Source organism: Dermacentor andersoni, chromosome 9 (assembly GCF_023375885.2).
Source record: "Dermacentor andersoni chromosome 9, qqDerAnde1_hic_scaffold, whole genome shotgun sequence".
NCBI lineage: Eukaryota > Metazoa > Arthropoda > Arachnida > Ixodida > Ixodidae > Dermacentor > Dermacentor andersoni.
In genome coordinates, this window is record NC_092822.1 from 40203317 (window position 1) to 40225606 (window position 22290).

At 46.7% G+C, this 22290-nt stretch overlaps 1 protein-coding gene across 2 annotated transcripts in view; it reads right to left on the reverse strand.

Moving 5' to 3' along the window:
- Positions 1-22290, reverse strand: part of LOC126527712 (beta-1,3-galactosyltransferase 5-like) — a 155899-nt gene that overhangs the window by 40916 nt on the left and 92693 nt on the right. For both annotated transcript variants that reach the window (XM_055068897.2, XM_050175586.3), the window contains exon 2: positions 924-993. The gene's annotated coding sequence lies outside the window, so the exon portion shown is untranslated. The remainder of the gene's footprint in view (positions 1-923; positions 994-22290) is intronic.

The window sequence follows — 22290 nt, forward strand, 5'->3', positions numbered from 1 at the left end:
CGTCAAATTAGCGAAGGAGGTATATGTTCAGGCGAACTTTATCACAGAGTCCGAAATTTAACTGAACTATGTCGAAGTCGCACGGGGAAGAATGCACCACAGCTTTCGATTTGAGGCCTCACACTCTCTGCGAATTTTTTTTCCCCGTGATCCCAAAAATTTCTCAGCCGGTTTCACCTACTGGTAGCTGTACTGTGTGTTCTGAAAGTGTTTGTGAGCCGTTCGCCAGACGTAAGAAGGTATCATTATTATTTTAAATCTTCCTGAACAAACCGGGACTGAGTGCGTTCAGACTTGCGGCATGCAATTTATCGATTGTTCTAGTGTGCCGGCTCCCCAGCCGACGCTGTGACGTAAGATGGCATCGCACGCGATGCCTGCTCCCACTTTCTCTGCACCCCTTTCTCTCAACTTTGGCTCGGACCGCTAAACAGGAGCAAGAAGACAGAGAGAGAGAGAGAGAGAGAGAGAGGAAAGAGGAAAGGCCGGGAGGTTAACCAGATGGGAACATCCGGTTTGCGACCATACCCTGGCGAGAGAGGGGAGGTAAAAATCCTAATGCGCCCGCCTGTCTCGCAGATGCAGCAGTCACAGACATAACCATACAGGGATAGTTAATTAATTAATTATGGGGTTTTACGTGCCAAAACCACTTTCTGATTATGAGGCACGCCGTAGTGGAGGACTCCGGAAATTTCGACCGCCTGCGGTTCTTTAACGTGCGCCTAAATCTAAGTACACGGGTGTTTTCGCATTTCGCACCCATCGAAATGCGGCCGCCGTGGCCGGGATTCGATCCCGCGACCTCGCGCTCAGCAGCCTAACACCATAGCCACTGAGCAACCGCGGCGGAACAGGGATAGTTATGCTAAGAAAAGTTAAACATTTGGTTAAGATAAGAAGAAGTAAAGAACAGCACTCACAACAACGGGCCAGGGAGCACCAGACCGAAGTGAACTTGGTTTGGACAGGGCGCCGTCCGTCCGCAGTCCCCTGCAAGATGAAGTGGAACACTGCATGAGATTTCGACTGAATATCCCTGCAGGCGGGTGTGTGTGTGTTCAAACGTGGTTTGTGAATGGCAGTTCAGTTCTGATGAAATTTTAAGCACCACTGGGTCGTTCAGCACAACATGTCACAGATCCTGCCATTGGTCCTTCCTAAAACTGATTGCCCTCTAGAAAGACAATAAAGAGCAAGACTAAGCAAATCTAAAATGGTGAATTACTGCTTCGAAACTCTACTTTCATTCAAGTGAGAACCAAAGGTTGACGGTTGCAGAACAGCAAGACTTGTTCGAGGACGAAAACGCCCGTGTATCGGACATTCGACGCCCGTTAAAGTAGCCCAGGTGGTCAACCGCGATCTCCCACTACAGCGTGCCTCAAAATCATATCGCGGTTCTGGGCCATAAAACCTCCGAATTAAAATGAAAACGACTATGTTACATCGCAAAGGCGTTGCGATCTTCACAGGTTGTAACCAGACACATAGAAATGTTTCTACGTCGAAGTCAAATAAATACAATTGATCAGCCGGCGTGCTGCCATGGCCATGCCATCACCATCGCGGTCGCCGTCATACGATCTTCTACGTGGTCACACGAACAATTGTTCGCCTTACTCAAACACGTCGCACCATCTGGTAGCACTTCACAGAACCTAAATGTAATATAGGTCGACAAGCTTTCTGCGAAATTAACAATCCCACAGTGCGTGCAATCTGCATAATCTTTTATTCATGCGCCTCCCCTAACGGACCTATATGGCTCAAACTGTACGAATCATATTATACATACATACATATATATATATATATATATATATATATATATATATATATATATATATATATATATATATATCCCCTTCCCCTCAGAAATGATGTGCAACATCCAATTTACCTTTTCCAAATTATCGTTATATTCGTTTTATAATTTTCGTACATCTATTCACTGGTTTTGTATTTTCGCTGTATGTGAGGCTTGTTCCAATGAGCGCGTCGTTGATCACTTTGGTGGCTTATATACTAATTTTTTCAGGTCCTCAAAACTTCTACAGCAAGTTTTGCAAAGTACTATCTATCTATCTATCTATCTATCTATCTATCTATCTATCTATCTATCTATCTATCTATCTATCTATCTATCTATCTATCTATCTATCTATCTATCTATCTATCTATCTATCTATCTATCTATCTATCTATCTATCTATCTATCTATCTATCTATCTATCTATCTATCTATCTATCTATCTATCTATCTATCTATCTATCTATCTATCTATCTATCTATCTATCTATCTATCTATCTATCTATCTATCTATCTATCTATCTATCTGTGTCTGTCTGTCTGTCTGTCTGTCTGTCTGTCTGTCTGTCTGTCTGTCTGGGATGTCTCTCCGGAAAGCACTTTTAGCTGCACTAACAACTTTGCTGTAACAAGCATACGTTGTAAACAAACACCGCGACACGGTATCACCGTCTCTCCCACACTGCAAGACTAAACGATATCGGCATCGTGTTCATCGTACCGTACGGGCCATCCTCTACGACACCCTACAAACCGGATTATACGGCTCAGTGGCGGGGTCATCAGAGCCATTCCCGTTGTTGTGACTCGGTTCGTGTTCCATTTCAATCTGAACGTGATTATATATCTTGTTAGTCGTTGGTGGTTTAGTAATGGCACCGTGGATTGTTAGATGAGTATCGCGCGTAACGACTTTGGTATCCACACTGATTGGCGTTGTGCAGGTGGGACGGTGGGGGCCCCCTTTATCTACGTTTAGTTTTTTTTCTCGTATCCAGGGCTTTGAACGCTGACCGTAGCAAAGGAACGGCGGCCTTTGTAGAGACCGATGACTGCGGCATGCTCTTTCAGACGCTTCTCCAAATAAGAACTTCAAGGCGTTCTTTTTGATCTCTGGCGGTCTGCGTAATACACGTACGCCGCTAGAGACCATAATGCTAGAAGCGTGAGATTGCTGTTTTTTAATCAAGAAGAGCAACTGCAAAAAAATAATAGTGTCTTGGAACATTAAAGTACGCCAAAAGACAAATCAGAGACGAAAAAAGCGCGTGGGGTGACTTTCGCTCGTAAGTGAAATTTGTACAGGACAGTAGTCAAATATAATTATTAGTTTAAGCATGCATGGTTACAAAAAGAAAACACCTTTGTAGGAAATGTTGGGAAGACTTAATGAATCGCAGCGGATTAACGGTTTCTCGTTCGGATAAAATCTATAATCACCGCTGCTTGTTCGTCCCCATAGGCGCAGGCCACGCTAAAGAGCTTAGCGCTATCACTTCAGAATGCCGGAGTTCACCCTAGCTACGAAGGTTTACTCATTCTATCTCTGCATTCGGTGCTGTTATATATTGCAAGTCATGGAGTGCATTAAGCGAAGCTTAAATACTGGCTGATAACCGTACGCAGGGATAAACACTATTGGACGCGTGCCAACATCCTTTCATCTGCCCTCCCTATTGGCTATCATACTTAAATGGATGACTCGTTAAATACGCTTTGCCAACTGGTCATTAATCGTACGAAAACTTCTATAGGCGTTCAGTGACACAGAATAATATAGGTAATTGTGCCGTGACAGACGAAAAAAAAAAAAAACAGATACGTGAGTGAGGCAAGCAAGAAAAGCACGAGGAGGATCAGAAAGGAACGAATACGGTGTGAGATTTATAGATCGTCGGAGCAGAGCGCCAATAGGCAAGGTTCTTAGTACAGAAGACAAAACACCGGCGATTTTCACCCGCTTTTCATTGATTGATTGATTGATTGATTGATTACTTGATTGATCGATTGACTGCCTGATTGACTAATTGACTGATTGATTTGATGATTTTGAAAAATTTGCCAACTTTCGTCGCCGCCTCTTCTACAACATACTATTTGGTGATGAACATACGGAAATGGTACACGGAAATGAGAAAATAAGGACACATACGCAGAGGCGAGCACTTAACGTCTGTGAGCTTGAAACGATTACGAATGTAGTAGGTGCGACTAGACGCTTGGTACAATGTGCACATAAGTGCTCAGGCAAAGGAAGCAAGCAATTCAAGAAAACGGCGAAACATACAATGTAAGCACTAATCACATGTATAGGGAACCGTTGACACATTTGCGCAATCAATACAATAAAGGTGAACACATGCAAGCTCTCATCCATGGCCCTTGCGCCAATAAAACGAATATATCATTATCACTCGCAAACTGTATGCATATAGGAAAATACACGTAATTAAATAAATGAACAAACAAGTGAATCAAACACATCCGCAGCTCTACTACAGAAATCGTATTTTGGTGTAGCGTTATGAAGATAAGTGTACTACATGAACTTTCACAACTTTCGCTTCTTTTAATGTGTGAGAGGGAGGTAATGTCCTTACTCAAAACTAGAGATTTTTGCCTGGTTGACGGCCTGGTACGATACTCCGGGCAATGGGCGAAAGTTTCTCTATAGACAACTTTCAAGATGCGCACAAAAGGGCACATAATACATCCACGGACACGGACACACGCTCTATCCTCGCACAGATTTTCATTAAGGAGCGAAGTTTTCAAAAACGCTAGGAGTGCCCTCTCATAGGACGCAATGCGCTAGCATTCTTTCGCCACAGGCTGAGTGAGATTTACAGGTTTACAGATTTACAGATTTACTCACGCGAAAATGAGAATACACCTATACCGATACAAAAGAAATAATAATAAAAAGATGAGAACAAGTTGCATGGTTCACGACTCTATCCAGTGGGGGCGCCCAGCCTCAGTATCACGATCTGCGTGACAGGTCACTTAACATACATCAGTGCTATACGCGATATAGTACAGTGTAGGCTACTGTTAAAGGGAACAGCTGTCACCATTCTGCCATCGATTATCGCGGTGATATCTCATAATGAACCACAGGCTAGTATTTTTATTTTTATGAATGCACTAGGTGTTATGGATTAGATTCATGTGCGCGCGCACTTCTTTACATTCGTCCCTTTTTTTTTCAAGTAAAGGGTGGGAAACAATTCAGGTATTACGGCTTCTGTAGGTCTTACCTTTGAGAGCGAACGAAACTCCACATTCTGAATATTTCGGTGTCCTCAAGCATACGTTCATTTACATGCAAAGCTCTACCGCTTTCGATTATGCAATCGAATGATGGAGAGCGATCAAACGGGCTGAATTTTAATTTGACGTCCATCCGTGATTAAAACGTTCTTTTACAGAGAGGACATGTCCTCGCTGCTGCCAAAAAATTACTATTCTTATCATTTAAGAATAGCAATAAAGCAAAATAAAAAAATAAAAAATAAAACCCACTTCGACCGCGACGCCAAATCTTCCGTTACTAATTGCATCACTTACCACCAGAGAACGAAATGACTTTCGAACAGCATTTACGGAATATTCGCGATTTCCAGCACGAACCATATTTGAATCTGAACTTGATATTCAGTTTGCTAGAATAATCAAATTTGGTCGAATGCGTTCGTTGTATCACGAAACGCGTTCGAAATTTGCTTTAATGTATCCGGTGATTAAGTGATTTCCTAAGCGCTGTACATAGTCAACTTTTTTTTTTTCGTGCAGGTTCGTTATAAACTCCTCGGATGACGGGCCTCCAAGTCTTGCAGTAGGATTAATCATCTGACTCTATCGGTAAATGATTTAATCTAATTTGCATGATTACTTGTCTAATTACAAGCTATAAATATTATAAAGTATATTTATTTTCTAATAAAAGCAATCACGCAGAGATCGCTTAATTACCGCAGGTTCCCTATTTTAAAGCAATTTTGAACGAATTTTTTTGTAACACTGAATTTACTCACTGAGGTTAAAAAGAGATGGGCATGGGCAGGACATGTAATGAGAAGGGAAGATAACCGATGGTCATTAAGGGTTACGGACTGGATTCCAAGGGAAGGGAAGCGTAGCAGCGGGCGGCAGAAAGTTAGGTGGGCGGATGAGTTTAAGAAGTTTGCACGGACGACATGGCCACAATTAGTACATGACCGGGGTTGTTGGAGAAGTATGGAAGAAGCCTTTTCCCTGCAGTGGGCGTAACGAGGCTGATGATGATGATGATGTTATTGCAGCCTGCCTGGCCCGGTAGGAAGGCCCATTTACAGGACCTGTGCCCTCCACTTTAAGAGAGAGAGAGAGAGAGAGAGAGAGCAAGCTCAATGATATCTGGAGCGGTTAACCTAGCGGAATGTCTGGCATGCTGCTACTGCAGATGAGAGGGTGATGGTTGTAAGAAAAGTTGTTAATGTAAGGTAAAATAAAGCTCTCTCACTCTCTCTTTTTCTCTGCGTCTCTCATACACGCATACACACACATGCGTACGCAAGGAGAATAAAACTGACAGTTACTTAGGTATCCTTACGTGATTTGAATGCGAAAACAAAGATTTGTCGACTTGTTTACGTCCATGATATATGGCATCATACATTGTCACGTGTTCTTCGCAACTCTACCGTAATTCACCTTAATACACTTTGCTCTAATTTGTACCAACCTTAATCCACCTTAATGTATTTTAGTCCACTCTAATCAACTTTAATCAACCTTGATACACTTAAGTTCACCTTCACTCACTTTACTTCACCTTACTCTAACTTGTTCTAACTTTAATTCTGTTTAATTACCGTTAATTACCAACAATCACAACCAATTAACCTTGTTATACCATTTGCTACCTTCTGTATTACTACTGACGTCATACAAGACGCCGATGACGTCACGTCGAATTTTGTTACCACACGTTGCGGACAACAACGCCTGCTTTTCTGTCTCATGGGATATATAACGCTCTCGCATTTAAAAACTCTTCGCATATCCATAAAATATGCAGGCTTAACACCATCTCACACCCGCAAACACGAAGAACACATATTGATATTTTAAGCAAATCGAACATTTAACAAACAAAAACAAACTAAAAGCAATTAGCAACGACTGCGTAACGGATACCGCGAAAGAAACAACAGTAATTGGGCGGCAACGGTATGAAGTTTCGAAACAAACTCACCAGTGTTCGGTCCATTCATGATAACAGTCACTTCGGGAAGCAGGAACGTATTCGGGGTTCTACATTATCGCAGCCTATGTTTTATTATTATTATTACTATTTTTTAAACATTCGTACTCGATTTCGTTCGACACACTTCGCGCGATTCGAGCACGCAAAACACTTCGGAAGCGTGTAGTCGCGTCCTTCAAGGGCCACTGGGCCGGCGCTAACCAAGGACGCCCGTCACGCGCTTCGGTGGTCGCGGCCGACGCCCGCTAAATCCTTGCCTCTGTCAACAGGGGGCGCGTCGCTGTGACGTCATCGTGACAGGCTCACCGATGTTGACGCTGCGGCTGCCGTCTCGCGGGCGCGCCGCTGACGCGTGAAAAACAGTTACAACGAGAGAGAGAAAGAGAGAGAGAGTGTGTGTGTGTGAGATGCGGCTGCCGTCTCGCGGCGCAACGCTGATGCGTGAAAAACTGTTAGAACGAGAGAGAGGGGGAGAGAGAGAGAGAATTGCTTTCTTTTGTTTTGGTCGCAGTCATGCGACACGCGACAGACTCGAGTGACAGCCGCAACGCCCGGCTGTACGTGTGTGGTTTCAAGCAAACTGGTCTGGACCGCGGCAACGTACACGGCACGCTGCTGTACGGGGGAAAGAAGTGTTTACATTTCGTCATTAGTTTCGTAAAAAAAAAAAGAATTACTGGAGGGAGCGCCGGCGCCAGAACGCTGGATGCGTGTTTCTCGATCGTGAACATTCAGGTCCTCCTGTTCACCATCTTAAACCTCCACTGGACGGTTTGCATCCGAGTCCTGCGCAAAGGGTGACCGTCGGACCGCTTTGCTTGAAATGTTCCGACGTCGGCCAAAGCTACCTTCAATTCACCACAATTATATATCGATTCAATTTACAAAGAATTTCATTTCCTCCGCACGTGTGTCTGTGGGGTTAACCGTAATCTTACTCGGGTATAAGGAAGTATAAAGAAAACCGAAAGGCTCGTTCATTTAGTTTCAATCATATGCAGGGTGTTTCAGCAAACACTTTCAAAAACACTTTCGAGGTTGCCTGTGGTAGATGGCACAATGCTAGTTCATGAGCCGGTCTACTCGAAGAGGATGGACATTAGGTGCAAAAAAAAGAAAAATTGAAATGCATAATCGACTAATTAGCAAAAATTCACTATTACGTTTTTAAATTATCTTATGACCCATATTGAAGTTTACAAATTCTAGCTGGGGAGTAAGCAAGGCAGATCCACGTGGAACGAATTCTCAGGATTGCACCAGTTTCGAGATGTTGATTCCCAAACTTTGCAGAGAAATGCATTGGCGTTCCAGTTAACTTATTAAAAAAACGTCGTGTTGTGCATCGAAGCACAAAAGTACTTGGAATTTTGCGCCACCTTAAAAGCCTAAAATCCCTTGAGCTTTGAGGGAACAAACTTTTATTGGGTCCAGCAAAACGCGATAAAACGCGAACCCGGCTAATCCCACAACGGGACTGACAGGTCTAGTCTGCCGGCCCGATCGCGGGCGCGCTGGACGGCCAGGATTTGATCCTCAAAGACAGGACTTCGCAGGAGCGCGTCCCACTCTTCCTTGGCGAACTTCGGGCCCAAGACCCGCATTCCCAGAGCATGTGAGACAAAGTAGCAGCCTCGTACCACAAGCCATGCAAGAACAATTCGGGCAAATCTCGGGATATATGCTGTTAAGAGATGCCGGATTTGGGTAGGAGTTCGTTTACAAGAGTCTGAGCGTGACCGCCTGCGGCCTGCTTAGCTTGGAGTGAGACGGCAGGAAAGCCATTCTCTCTAAGTACCGAAGTGTTTTGCTCCATTATCTACAGCAGACATTCACCAAGTGACCACCAACTGTGAATGCACCCAGTTTTCAGTCACTACAAAATATAGAATTCTCACAGTTGCCAAAATAAAAAACTGACTGTAAAAACTGTTGAATGCATTGGCTCATGGACAATAAGTTGGTAAGCTTGCACACAACAACATTGCAACGCAGACGGAACGGATAAACGGAAGCTGCACTTACACTACCTCTGCAACTTTAACCACCAAAGTTTTGTGTCGTTCACCGACTCACTGCTCACCGTGGCGACCGAAATAGAGGCCGCCTGGACCGTGCGCGCGGCCGTCGTGGCCATTGTAAACGAGTGAGCAAATACTGATCACAAGACACTCAATGGTAGGCGCTGTCACGTGAGCAAATATGGCAGCCCCCATAGGTATGGTGCTGTAAGAGGTCTATATGAAAAAGCGGGTCCGAGTTCGAACTACCGACGGCGCCGATAAGTCGAGCATGAATCCATCGTCCTCGCGCGCCCGCTGTGCGCCTCTGCTGTCCACTCCCCTAAACTATACCTCGCTTAATTCGAACTGTTGCTTAATTCGAACGCATTGGAAAGCCTTGGCGAGAAACCATGCATTATTATGGAAGAAAGACTCGGTTGGTTCGATCGCGATAGCATGCAGGTTCGGTTAGATCAATCCCCACCTGCGCGTCGTCATGTGTGCTGTGATTACTAAAGGCTTGAACGCACAATGAATTTAAATAACAGTTGGTGCTACAGCTTCCCTGCCCTGTATGGCGACTTACACCCGTCTGTCTTTAACTCACACGCTTAGGGGTGTAAGGGTATGAGTTACAGATTAAATTGTACCATTAGGAAGCCTTAAGGGTGTACATAATTTTAAGGTGTAGGCGTGAAGCTGTTTATTTTCTATCTTTTAGTTTGCGACGCTCCTTCCACCCGTGAAGCGATCTGTTTCGTCTTGTTTCGCGTCGTGCCATGCCCCCATATTCAGAAGCCTGCTTTATCCGTTCAACAAGACGTGGCGTGGCCACTAGAAAGCACCGAGAACGACTCGCGCTTCAAGAGCCAAGAAACGCAGTAGTTAAATTCAGTTTTTTTTTACACGCCAAAACCAAGATATGATTCGAGGCACGCCGTGGTGGGAAGACTCCGGAATAGTGTCGACTACCACCTGAGGTTCCTTAACGTAGACCAAAATCTAAGTAGACTAGCGTTCTTGCACGTCGGCCCCATCGAAATGCGAATGCCGCGGTCGGGATTCGAACCAGAGACCCCAAGTTCCGCAGCGACATGCCATAGCCAATAAGCTATAACCGCGAGGGCTGCAAGGAGCGAAAAAGTTATTACAGACTACTTCAAGGAACGTAAGATAATTTAATTCGTTACTTTTGTCGCCGTTGGTCAATTCGGACTAACCTTGCGATCCCGCATAGGTACAAATAGCGGGAGTTGACCGTATTAGGATTCAGTATGTAGTGAGCGACCGAAGGTGCTCAGTGGCTATGGTGTTAGGCTGCTGAGCACGAGGTCGCGGGATCGAATCCCGGCCACGGCGGCCGCATTTCGATGGGGGCAAAATGCGAAAACACCCGTGTACTTAGATTTAGGTGCACGTTTAACAACCCCAGGTAGTCGAAATTTCCGGAGTCCTCAACTACGGCGTGCCTCATAATCAGAAAGTGGTTTTGGCACGTAAAACCCCATTATTTTTAGCGACCAAAGGATCGCAGCAGGAGTACGCGTTGAGGCGACGGCCATTTCCATTCGATGACCCCGTTTCCATTATCGTTCGGATAAGCCCTCTTGTGAAGACTCGCTTAAGCCGATCGAGGCTGACGCGCGTAATCCCCTTTTGTCGCCGTCGGCGCTGAAAGCGCGGGAAACCGTCGCTCAAGGTCGAAGCGCTTGTGTAGAGCGACGGCTGGCTGGTGAGTCCGCAATGTCCTTTGTAACCGTAGTCGTCGCTCGCGCGCTCGGAGTGCGCTGTAGCAACAGTCCGACGCAACTGGACCCCTGTGACATATTCTCGTACTACGCTGTCATCCTACCCGCGTTCTACCACTTACCCGATTTCCGCTCACCACGCACGCACGCACAGAGAGACACACACAGAGACACACACACACACGCACACACGCTCACACGCACGCACGCGCACGCACGCACACGCGCACGCATATATATCGGGCGCCCCACGTAGAAAATGCGACGTACCTTTACAGAACTAAAAAATTATGGGGTTTTCTGATTATGAGGGACGCCGTAGTGGAGGACTCCGAAAATTTCGACCACCTGGGGTTCTTTAACGTGCACCTAAATCTAAGTACACGGGTGTTTTCGCATTTCGCCCCCATCGAAATGCGGCCGCCGTGGCCGGGATTCGATCCCGCGACCTCGTGCTCAGCCTTTACAGAACTAAGGTAATGTTGTTTGCCGACGTTTGGAGATAGATTATTTCGTCATTCTGCCTCATTACATAAGTAGTCTGAAATAATTAAGCAGCTGCTCAAATATTAAAGTCAGACAAAAAGTGTCAATGAGAACGTTATAGAGCAGCTTGAAAAACTCCCGATACAGCTTTCTGTTGCTCAATACGTGCTACATAAACGTCTAAAAGTGTTTTTCCAAGCGAGAGAGAATCCCGCGAACTACACGCACACTAACCACTTCTTTCTCTCTCTCTCTCTCTCTCTCGAGCGGACAGTCGCGCGGTAATTTTTCGTGTACTCGCGAGCTTCTCCCATGGCTGAAAAAAAAAACACTTTTATGCAGCACGTATTGAGTAACAAAAAGCTGTACCGGGAGTTCTTTATGTTACTTTGCGATTTTCTCATTGACACTTTTCATTTAGTTATAATACTTGAGAAGTTGGCTAAATATTTCAAACTAATTATGTAATTAAGCGGACTGCAAAGAACACTCCAAGAATCTACAAGCGACGGCAAACAACGTTACCTTGGTTCCGTCCAGCTACGTGGCATTTGCATATTTTGACGTCTGGCTCAAATTACGTGGGGCAACCTATATGCAAACATAGCACGCACAAAAACGAAAGTACAAGCACCCACTAACAAGCGCTCACACGCACGCACGCACATAAGAAGCTCATACACAGAAAAAAATATAAAAGAACAGGAAAATTAGAAGGGAGCTGGCAAGCTGGAGAAGGACGTGTAATGCTGCTTGCAGCCATGTGGTATCGCGAAATCACAATGTCGATGTTCTCCATGCACCTCACAAAACTAAACGAAAAAAAAGAGGGTGACGAGGTTATACCTGACAAAAGAAAATTGAAAGAGATGCATCACAGTTTCTTTTCTTCACCCTTAATGTCAAGAAAGAACAAAGGGAATAAGAAGGGAGTGCCGCCATCAGGAAGTCACGCTTACACAATTTCTACGTCGACCTTTTATTTCTTTTGTTACTTATACTGAATGACCCGTTTCATGCGTTTATTTCTTTTTAAATTCCCTTCAGGGAACGTCTTGAACACGACGGCCAACAGGGCCGCGCAGTTAAGGAAGGAAGGGACCAAATATAGGGAAAGAAGGAAGGAATGAAAAAAGAGAGATGTGGGGAAGTGCTATAAAAAGAGGTCGACGTTGCAGAAAAAAAACAAAAAAAAAAAATAAAAGCGGGCAGACCCAATTTCTTGCCAGCTGACGGCAGGCTTCGATGAACTCTAGGCACGCCATCACGGAACAGGGCTGCACCTTGTACAACCGAGGAAAGGCCGTGCAGCGTCTAAAAGGCATCGGGAAGCGCCGAGGCCGTGAAAGATGCGCAAGGAAACATAGTTCCTCGCTTCGACGGTGCTCTTAGCGCCAGTATACAGGCTATGCCTGCGCGAGTAACACTGGACGTTATGTATACCGTGAAAGTCTGTTGATCGTAAGCTCGTAAAAGTACGTTGCGATCGATAAGCTTTTGAACCCAGAATTCGAGGAAACTGCACTTGGCCCAACGAGCACGCGGCGCTAAAGGGAAAAGGGGCCATGGAATTCATCGACCTCTCCCTCCCCCCCCCCCCTCCCTGACGTCACTCCACGAACCACATAAAACTAACAGAAGAAACACGTCGAACATGACAAGTCTGTCTTCGACGAAAATAGTTCTACTGTATTGAAGAATCGGCCGGCGCGTCTGAGAAACATAACCGTGGCTCGCCTGGTTTTGATCCAAAGCCAGCGAGAAAATGCGAGAGCTCGTTAATGAAACGACAGAAAATTCTTCCCGCGTTTGTGTAAGTGCTTACATGTCACTCTTCATAGAGCACGAGATCAGGAACAAAAAGAACTTAGGAGGAGGAGGGACGAGAAAAGGAAAGAGTAGAGTCGAGAAATTACATGATCGCGATATGTACCGGTAAGACGAAGCTGATGGCGTTGATGTAAATAAGCCAGAGCTTGTCGATTAAGCCACTATATATGCAGCGCGTTTACATCTGCCAGTCTCCATTTCTGGAACTCCAAAGTCAAAGTATCCCGATTTTCTTGTAGAACTGAATTGCAGTCACTGATCGCACGTCTGCGTGTAAACGACGTTTCAGAGCCCGTACAGGTTCCTTATTTTATCTCAATAGCAAATATACCGACGCTCGAGGGGCGTTTGCGCCTTCGGCGTTGTCGTCGCCGTGCTGTCACAGCGTGGACTCGCATGCGGGGTCCGAGCGCGGAGGTTGTAGGAGGTTGTAGACGCGCTGTGCTCGTGTTCTGCTCGAGTGCCTCGATGTTCTGCTCTCCCGCCACTCCGTACAGAGTGGAGACAACCGCGACGTCTGCTACGGCGTTGGTCACGCTTGGGCACGGAGGAGGAGGAGGAGGAGTGTAGAAGGACTCAACTCGGAGATAGCGAAGACTTTGAAGAAGACTCAGGTATAGCGAAGGAAATGCGCCGGATGGTGCGAGTACCACTGGCCAAGTCTTGGGCAGATTCTGGCCCGTACGAAAACAAACCCCTAAGAATCCTGAAAAGTGCGAAAACTACTTTATAGATGGCTTGCACTGTCACGATGTTAGCCGCCGTACTGGAGGAACAACACGGGGACAAGTGTGCGTCCGTTGGCGTCTCACGCGGTGGTTCTGCCGGTCCTCGCGCCTGGTTCTACCACCGACGCCACTGCGTTTCCAAAGACTGAAGCAGGTTACCCGACGCAGTGAAAATGATGCACTGACGTGTTCCTAGCCGCCGTGGCGGAGAACCAACACGGTGAGAAACTGCGCCCGGCAAGTCATGTGTTAGCCATCCACACAGCTTCGCTGTCTCTGCGGTATACACGTGAGTTGCCTAGATCTTCATACATCTGCCAACTTCTGAAGATTCCACCGATAGTATTAACACTCACTAGCATTAAACAAGTTATCCGATTCATACGTTAATATACGCAACGTCAGAACTCGATCATGCATGAATCCTTTGTTTTGCGAGGTTAGCGTAGCGTCAGCTCTACTTTGTTCATCCTTATCATCAGTCCAAAATGTCAATAATTTCCTTTACAAAACCGACGACTCGGACTAAGAGTAATCAAAATAAAGGTTTTTTTTTCCTCTCTCTCCTATACAGACAATGTTATCACCAATGCTCTGGTTGTGAACTAAAAACTAGTAACGTCTTTCTTTCTTACTTTCTTTTTTTCCTACCGCGCAAACCGACGTGTACTTTTTCTTTCTTTCTCTCTTTTATTATTATTATGGTATTGCGTGCGAAGTTGAACTGAATCTTCTTTGTTGTTCACAGCGAGTATGCCAATCGTCATCTTCCGCTGCGTGCTGCAAAAAGCGGGGTCAAAACCTCGTCAAGCGCTTCTACTTTCACTTTATGTTCATGTATCGATGGAAATAAAAATGTATTGCATTGCATTCCTTCCTTCCCCCCCGCCCCCCTCCCCTGACGCCGCTGGTACTGTTAGCAGAGTCGTAGGCGACTATTTCGGGCAAGGCGCGTCTTTCACTAGGGTTGAGGATTGGGCGAGTCGGTATCGCATTCTAAAACTGGTACAGCGCAACGTAGAAAGGAAGTCAGCGCTATGTTCCTTTATCTGAGCGGCTCGGCTTGTTTCTTCCTTTATACGTTGCGCTGTACCAGGTTTAGATAGCGTATAGTATAGTGTACAATCCCCGTCTACGGCCAGACACGCGGAGGCCATTTCGAGCTTCGACCGTACGTCACGACGGACGGCTCTTCCACCCTATACCACCGCACTCGACACCGCTTCCTTTCTATTTCGCCCTCTCTCGAACCCTTCGCCTGAGCTCTAAAAGTTTAGCTTGGCGGTTATATTGCCGAAGTGTTAGGCGGGAGAGCCGGAAGTGAGCGTCCAACTTTCGGCTCTTTTTTTTTTTTTTTTTTTTTTTTTTGCCGTTCTGCTGCCGGGTGCCGCGAGCGGTGAATCGCGCTGTCGAAAGTTGCGCAAACTCTTACAAAAGAGATAAGGGTTGGGGGCCGAGTCCTGAGAACGCAAAAAAAGAAAAGAAAAACAAAGCATTAAAAGCAACGCATTTTGCGCGCGAGTACTTCGCCGAGCGTGAGCTGAAAGGCTATAAAGAAAAGAAATTGTGCGCAAACCACCGACGATGATTGCCAATGTACAGGCGAACACCCGAACGCTTCTATAAATGAATTCGCCTTGTTAAAGGAATGATGTGGAGGGAGGCACGTATTTCTTGAACTGCGAGTGATTGGGTAGCGTTTGCTGCTTCGTTAAGTAATTGTAAGAGAACACAGTCCTTAACCAGCGTCTCTGAGGGGGTAATACATGTTGACGTCACATGTATCTTGACAAGAGTTGTGTTCGATGTAATAAGTTGTAGATGCAACAGACTTATGCCATCTTCGGCTGGTTGTTTCTGAGCGCTCTGGCGAGCGGTGTTTTCTTCGGCTGGTTGAAAGAGGGTGCGCGCCCTGCCAACGTTGGCCCTGCGTTCGGCTGGTTCTTCTCGGTTGCTCTCCTCCATCTTCGAGCACTCTGAGGCGCTCCGAGCCCCGTCGTCGGAGCAGTCGTCGAGATTGAAACGTCATCGCCGCGCTGCGTCGCTGCTGCTGGACGATTGAACACGTTTTCATTGATTGTAATAATGCCATATTCTTTTAGGATATACTACAGAGAACGTTAAAGGTAGACTTACCCCTCAATCCACATGGCATTCGTTGTTATGACGTCATATGGTAGCTACGCGGCCGCGCGCGGCGCAGCAAGGAAGAGTGTGGTTGTGCGGCTAGTATGCTTCGCATAAAAAGCTGCTGCTGGCGACGGCCCACCGTAACCTGGCAACCTAGGCCACTGCATGCTGGCGTCTCGACGAACGCTCGTCCGGCCGGCGCGCCTGCCGGTTTTCCCGGCAGCGCCGGAAGCTTTGGATAGACAAAACATTGGACGTTGACAGTAGTCACGTGGTTTCGCATGTGCCATTTCCTCCTCCGAGAGCGACCCGCACGTTCGGCTTGCGCGCTTGTCCTCCACCTCTGAGCTCGGGGAACGCCGGCCGGATCTGCCCGACTCTGCTTCGGGGGATGGAGGCGACCAGTCGAAGGTACCATTAGTGTGCCAAAATCTTACGGTCATATGGCTTTTGCCATAAAGTTTTCGCAATAATTACCAGAGAGAACTGTGGTGCTGCAATCGTTCAGGCGCCATGATGACATGACGTGTAGTACCTGGGTTTGTCGAACATTCGTGCTTGTCGGTTTAGCCGCTCCGGTAGATTGCCCTATCCAGCTACTCTGCCCTGGGGTAAAAGGTTGAGAAAGCGGGACGGGACGGGGGAGAAGGGGACGGGAGACGATGACGACAGAGGGAAGAAGGCCATATACGCAGCTGGAAAGTCCGTTCAAGCGTCCGAAATGCACACCCTTGGCTTCTTTTATTGTTTTCTTTTCCGTTAAAAAATGCATGCGGTATGCGCCACTTTTCAGGGAACTCCGCGCTCCCGAAAGCTTTCGGGCTATCTCGCGCGAGCGCGCGACACGTTGTTCAAGATTAAATTTTTCGTTTCGGGCGCTGGTCACATAACAACGTTCAAGAGACGTCGGCGAACCTACACCGGACGCCGGAATTCGCGAGTGAATACATAGTAGCTGTGCATGGCGGCCACCCGACGACGCCAGTCCAAAAGGGGGGGGGGGGGGATTGGCTACGGGACGCTACACTCGCTTCTGTAGTGCGCCCATGTCGCAAGCGCGAGTCAATTTATGCAGCAGTGGTTGCTCGCGAGAGCTTCCCCAGTTTCGCGAACGAGAACTCTCGCCAGCCGTGTTGACCGGTGAAGCTCGCCACCCATGCTGTACTGCTCTTCAAGTTCACACCTCACTTTGTATGATTATATATATATATATATATATATATATATACACTTCAGGTGACGACTCGCAGAGAGTCACGACCACGACGCTATCCTACTGTGTGCGGCTCCCGCCAGAGGCTTGTCGTCTCCTTGCAACTCAGATATGCACACCTTATTCCATCACCGCGACCTCTTGGCACCTTCTCATGCTCTCTGAATTTTCTGCACTCGGTTTTTTCTTTGGCCCTCGCAGTATGCGAATTTCCCCCCCCCCCCCCCCCCCCCCCAAAAAAAAAAGACTTCTCCGTAGTCCTTCACTCCCTCAGTCGGAGGAGGCAGTCGTCGCGTCCCTAGTTGCGGCAATGGTCACCGAGGCCTTTCTTCTTGGTGCTTTCTTTGCTGATGCTATAATACGTTAGACCGCGTCAACGAAAATAAATAAATAAATAAATAAATAAATAAATAAATAAATGTTATTTACACGTGTCGCAGACACTACCACAGACCACAAGGCATGAATTAGAAGAGAGGAAACAAACTCAAACAAGCCGCCACAGCAATGACATGGACGAATTGATATATATATATATATATATATATATATATATATATATATATATATATATATATATATATATATATATATATATATATATGAGAGGAAAGCGTGCCTGGGTCCGGGAAAATATTCACAGTGCAGTAGAAACGCGTATATGAGGCTGAACAACAATAAAAACACGGAAGACAAAGTAAATATTACTGTAGGGCGCAAATTCGTGCGTGATGGTTATGTGAGGTGTTTCAATAACAACGCTTAAAAGAAAAGACAAACATACAGCTAGCTTTTCAGGTCTCGTCTACGTTCGTTCCTCGTTTTAGGCTCTGCTATCGGATGACAAAACGCGGAATTCGGAACAAAAGGAAGAGCAAATGTTTTTTCGAAAGATCTTGTAAGATATCTAGTTGAACGAAAGCTGAGGGTTCTATAAAATATGCATCTTCGGCATAGGCGACTGGATGATGACGATTACGCTATCACTACTATAGTGCTGCATCATCAGCATCAACAACTACTGCTACTGCTATTACATCAGCTACTGCAAATAGCAATGATATTAAAATTTAGTTTTGTGTTTGTTCTCCTCCGCCGTTCCGTGCCAGCCTTAGTTTGGATATTGAAGGAACTAGCTTGAGCGATAACACCGAGGGCACACATTCTTTTTTTTTTTTTTTTTCTGTTTGTGACTGCAGTCGAGACACCGGGCGCCAGTGCTGGACGAACCGTTAATGCCGGCGGCGAAGGAAATAAAAAGAAAGAAAGAAGGATCAAATACAAATAAAGCTGCCAAGAAAGAGCTCGACCGCGCGCCGGAAGCGGCAGGTTCGCGGTGATTGGACGCTGTGTGTACACCATAACCAAAGGTTCACCGTGCCGGCGCTCCGGGGCACAGGAAGTCTGGTTGCATGGGAAGGCAAGGCAGGTCAGATATGCGCGCTGAATGCCTTGGTCCTCGGTTGCTGTGTTTCTCTCTCTCTCTCTTTATCAGTTCTTGGCCCTCTCGGCTTCCGCTTCCTGCCTCAATGTCTTGCAGCGCTAGGCTTTGGTCGGTCAAATTTGTACGTAGTACATTCGCCCTTCCCTGCAGCGCTAGGTTGGCGCGTGTTTGTTGACGCTTCCGGTCAAGCGCCGGCCGGGGGGGGGGGAGGGGGGGCAGCTCAGTAGCTGTGACGCCGAGTTTGCGGAGCGAGTCCAACCCGCGACCTCTTGGCCGTGTTCCGACGGGCGCGGAATGCAAGAAACACGCTCGCACGCCGTGCTTTGGATGGACATTAACGAACTCCAGGGAGACGTGATTAATCCGGAGTTCCCACACTACGGTGGCTCTCGCAATCAGACCGCCGTTTCGGCACCTGAACTTTTTTTTTCTTCTTCTTATCTTTACGGGTTTCTGCTAGAATTTTGTGTACACGTAAACTTCAGTTTCCGGTAGGTGTATAAGTTCCCGCGTTAACATTTCTCTTCCAAACACTCGATGCGATGTTGAAGTCGAGGCACGTTGCCGTTACCCTTATTATGCCTTCATCGCTGACAAGCAAAGTACCATAGGCTTACAAGTTCATAGCCACCAACGCAAAAAGAAAGATGGACTGAGCCGGTGGTTAAACGTAATGATTCTTTACGCTCTATCCTATTTCGTCCTTATCCTCCGCTACGCAGGACCGGCCGATCGTACTAATAGCGTAGGCCGAGCACGGCTCGAGCTACAGACGAAGCTTAAAGAAAAAATATTTAGGACATAACCCCAGCGCTCTGCAGATAAGCTATACATTGGACTGCTTGCGAGTAGTGGCAGCACAAGGTTCCGGATTATTTTGACCAGTGCGGTTCTCTATTGTTTTATTGGGATAGCCTTCATAAGGACCCTCCAGGAGGACTTTCGCAGTTGTCGTTATGTTCTGCATGTATTTAAGTATACGTACGCCACATGTCTATCTATGCCACATATGGAGTGTAGATGGTACGATATTAAACCGCCGAAGTTGCTCGAAAGACGCATCGCCTTCTTGACGGAATCATTGCTAAGAATTTTTCTTTTTTTGAGAAACGCAGCGCGCGAACAAGACGTAATGATGAATTTAATTCCCAGCGCACGCGTGTTATCTTAAATCTTCTAAGTCTATATTCAAGAAGTGCGGGACAGCATTAGTATACTCACAATCTGAAAGCCACGTATTTCACTGGCACCGCCCATTACGGGCAATGAAGTGATACCTGTGCGATGCAATTACAGGCCCTATAGGCAGCGTGTGAAAAAGCCTTCGATGGTGCCAGAAATCTTATCCTACCCACGTATGGTTGCAACACCGTCGGAGGAGTTGAAGCCCAACGCGACAACTTAATTGCTATCACTGTCAGCGCTTCGCCACTTCGGCCGAAACTGCCACATTCTTTAATGCAACGCGTTCTTTGCCTCATTCTCGACACCTTGTGGCAGTTAGGTATAGGTGTGCGAGTTCTTGTCTCGCCTCGCTTTTACGAAGAAAATATACGGGCGAGACTGACAGTGGCATCGAACCTCGGCCGTCGAGCACAGCGGTCCGGCGCAATAACCATTAGTTCACTATCTTTCTTTTTTTTATTCTTCTCGTTGCTTGGTACTTATTGCATCATGTATAATGCCATATGCGAGAAATGTTGAAGCACTAGTCAACACATCACCTATTGATGGCCTGGAGAAGCCCTATAATCACGGCGTGCACACCATGAACACCAAAAAAATCACAAGCAGTTTCCAACTTTAAAAACGTGGCAAAGACAGGCAACTTATCGCGAGGCGGTACCAGTCCGGTTGCGTTAGGTCATGCATGTACTTCAAGTCACCAATCTTTTGAACATACCGAAATTTCGACGAGACAATGGATTCAGCGTTTCGGCCCAGCACGCATGTGTTCCGTAAGATTTAATTAGGAAAAACATATCGAATGGCCCGTCTTCTTTATGGCGTGCGATCAAATATCGGACTGTATGCCGATTCAAAATGATGTTTTCCTCAAGACTCCCTTGAAGTACACCCCAAAACAACGTTGCGTCTTTACAACTTATGAAGCAATGATCTGTAGTTTCGGGTACATCATCGACGATCGCACGCATGCTTCTCTCGTCCCAAAGGCAGCTAGCTGCTCGAAAGAACCGCACAATCTTTGTCCAACACGTTGAGGAAATTAGATGATCGTCCTCTGAGTGAGCAGACAGTACTAGAGCACCGTCCCCACCGATCATCAGCTGAGAAGGCAGTGAAGGCACTTTTCTGCTTTCCTCAATTTTTGTGCTTTCTCTTTTGTGCTTTCTTTGAGCACTATCTCTCTCTCTCTCTCTCTCTCACACACACACACACACACACACACACACACACACACACACACACACACACACACACACACACACACACACACACACACACACACACACACACACACACACTCACTCACTCACTCACTCACTCACTCACTCACTCACTCACTCACTCACTCACTCACTCACTCACTCACTCACTCACTCACTCACTCACTCACTCACTCACTCACTCACTCACTCACTCACTCACTCACACACACACACACACACACACACACACACACACACACACACACACACACACACACACACACACACACACACACACACACACACACACACACACACACACACACACACACACACACACACACACACACACACACACACACACACACACACACACACACACACACACACACACACACACACACACACACACACACACACACACACACACACACACACACACACACACACACACACACACACACACACACACACACACACACACACACACACACACACACACACACACACACACACACACACTTCTCCCTTCCCCCAGCGTAGGGTAGCCAACCAGACTCTTGACTGGCTAACATCCCTGCCTTCCTTATATCCCTCTCTCTCGACACGCCCGATGCATGTGCCCCATGCCACGTCTTCCTCTGCTTTGCTTGTGACAGCTCTCGCTATGAGGCGCCGTGCTAGACTGCACATCTCCGGGACCGGCCCACTTTCCCCAGTACTTTTCTCGTAGCAGTGTATATGCCGTAGACGCAGAAACTTACCTGCGTTGTACAGACTGTATGATCCCTAAAGTTAATCATGTTGTAGCATTTCTTCGACAGAGTGCAAATGCCATTGCAGTCTTAACACACACCAGGTGCCACAGGCATAGGTACGTATGGTTGCGTAGCACATAATCCTTGACGAAGTCACATTCAGTGTTTCTCTCGCTTACGCTAGTCCACTACCTATGTAGAAACCAGAAATTTCCATGTAATGTGCCTGCGTCGAACGGCGGGATTAGAAATGGTGCCACCGTACGATCGTGCTTCAACGTGGTCGTCCTCGTGCTGGCCCTCGCATCGCGACCCATGAAAACGACTACTCGATTAACGAAAACCCGTTGGTCCGCCTGATATCGCACTGCGGAACCACAAGCCACGTTAGATGGCCGAGTACCCGCAAGAATGCTCCACAAAACATCGGTTACCACAGTGCGCGGGATCTGCACATTTTTTTTCTACAATACGCCTCCGTCGGAACAGGTCCAC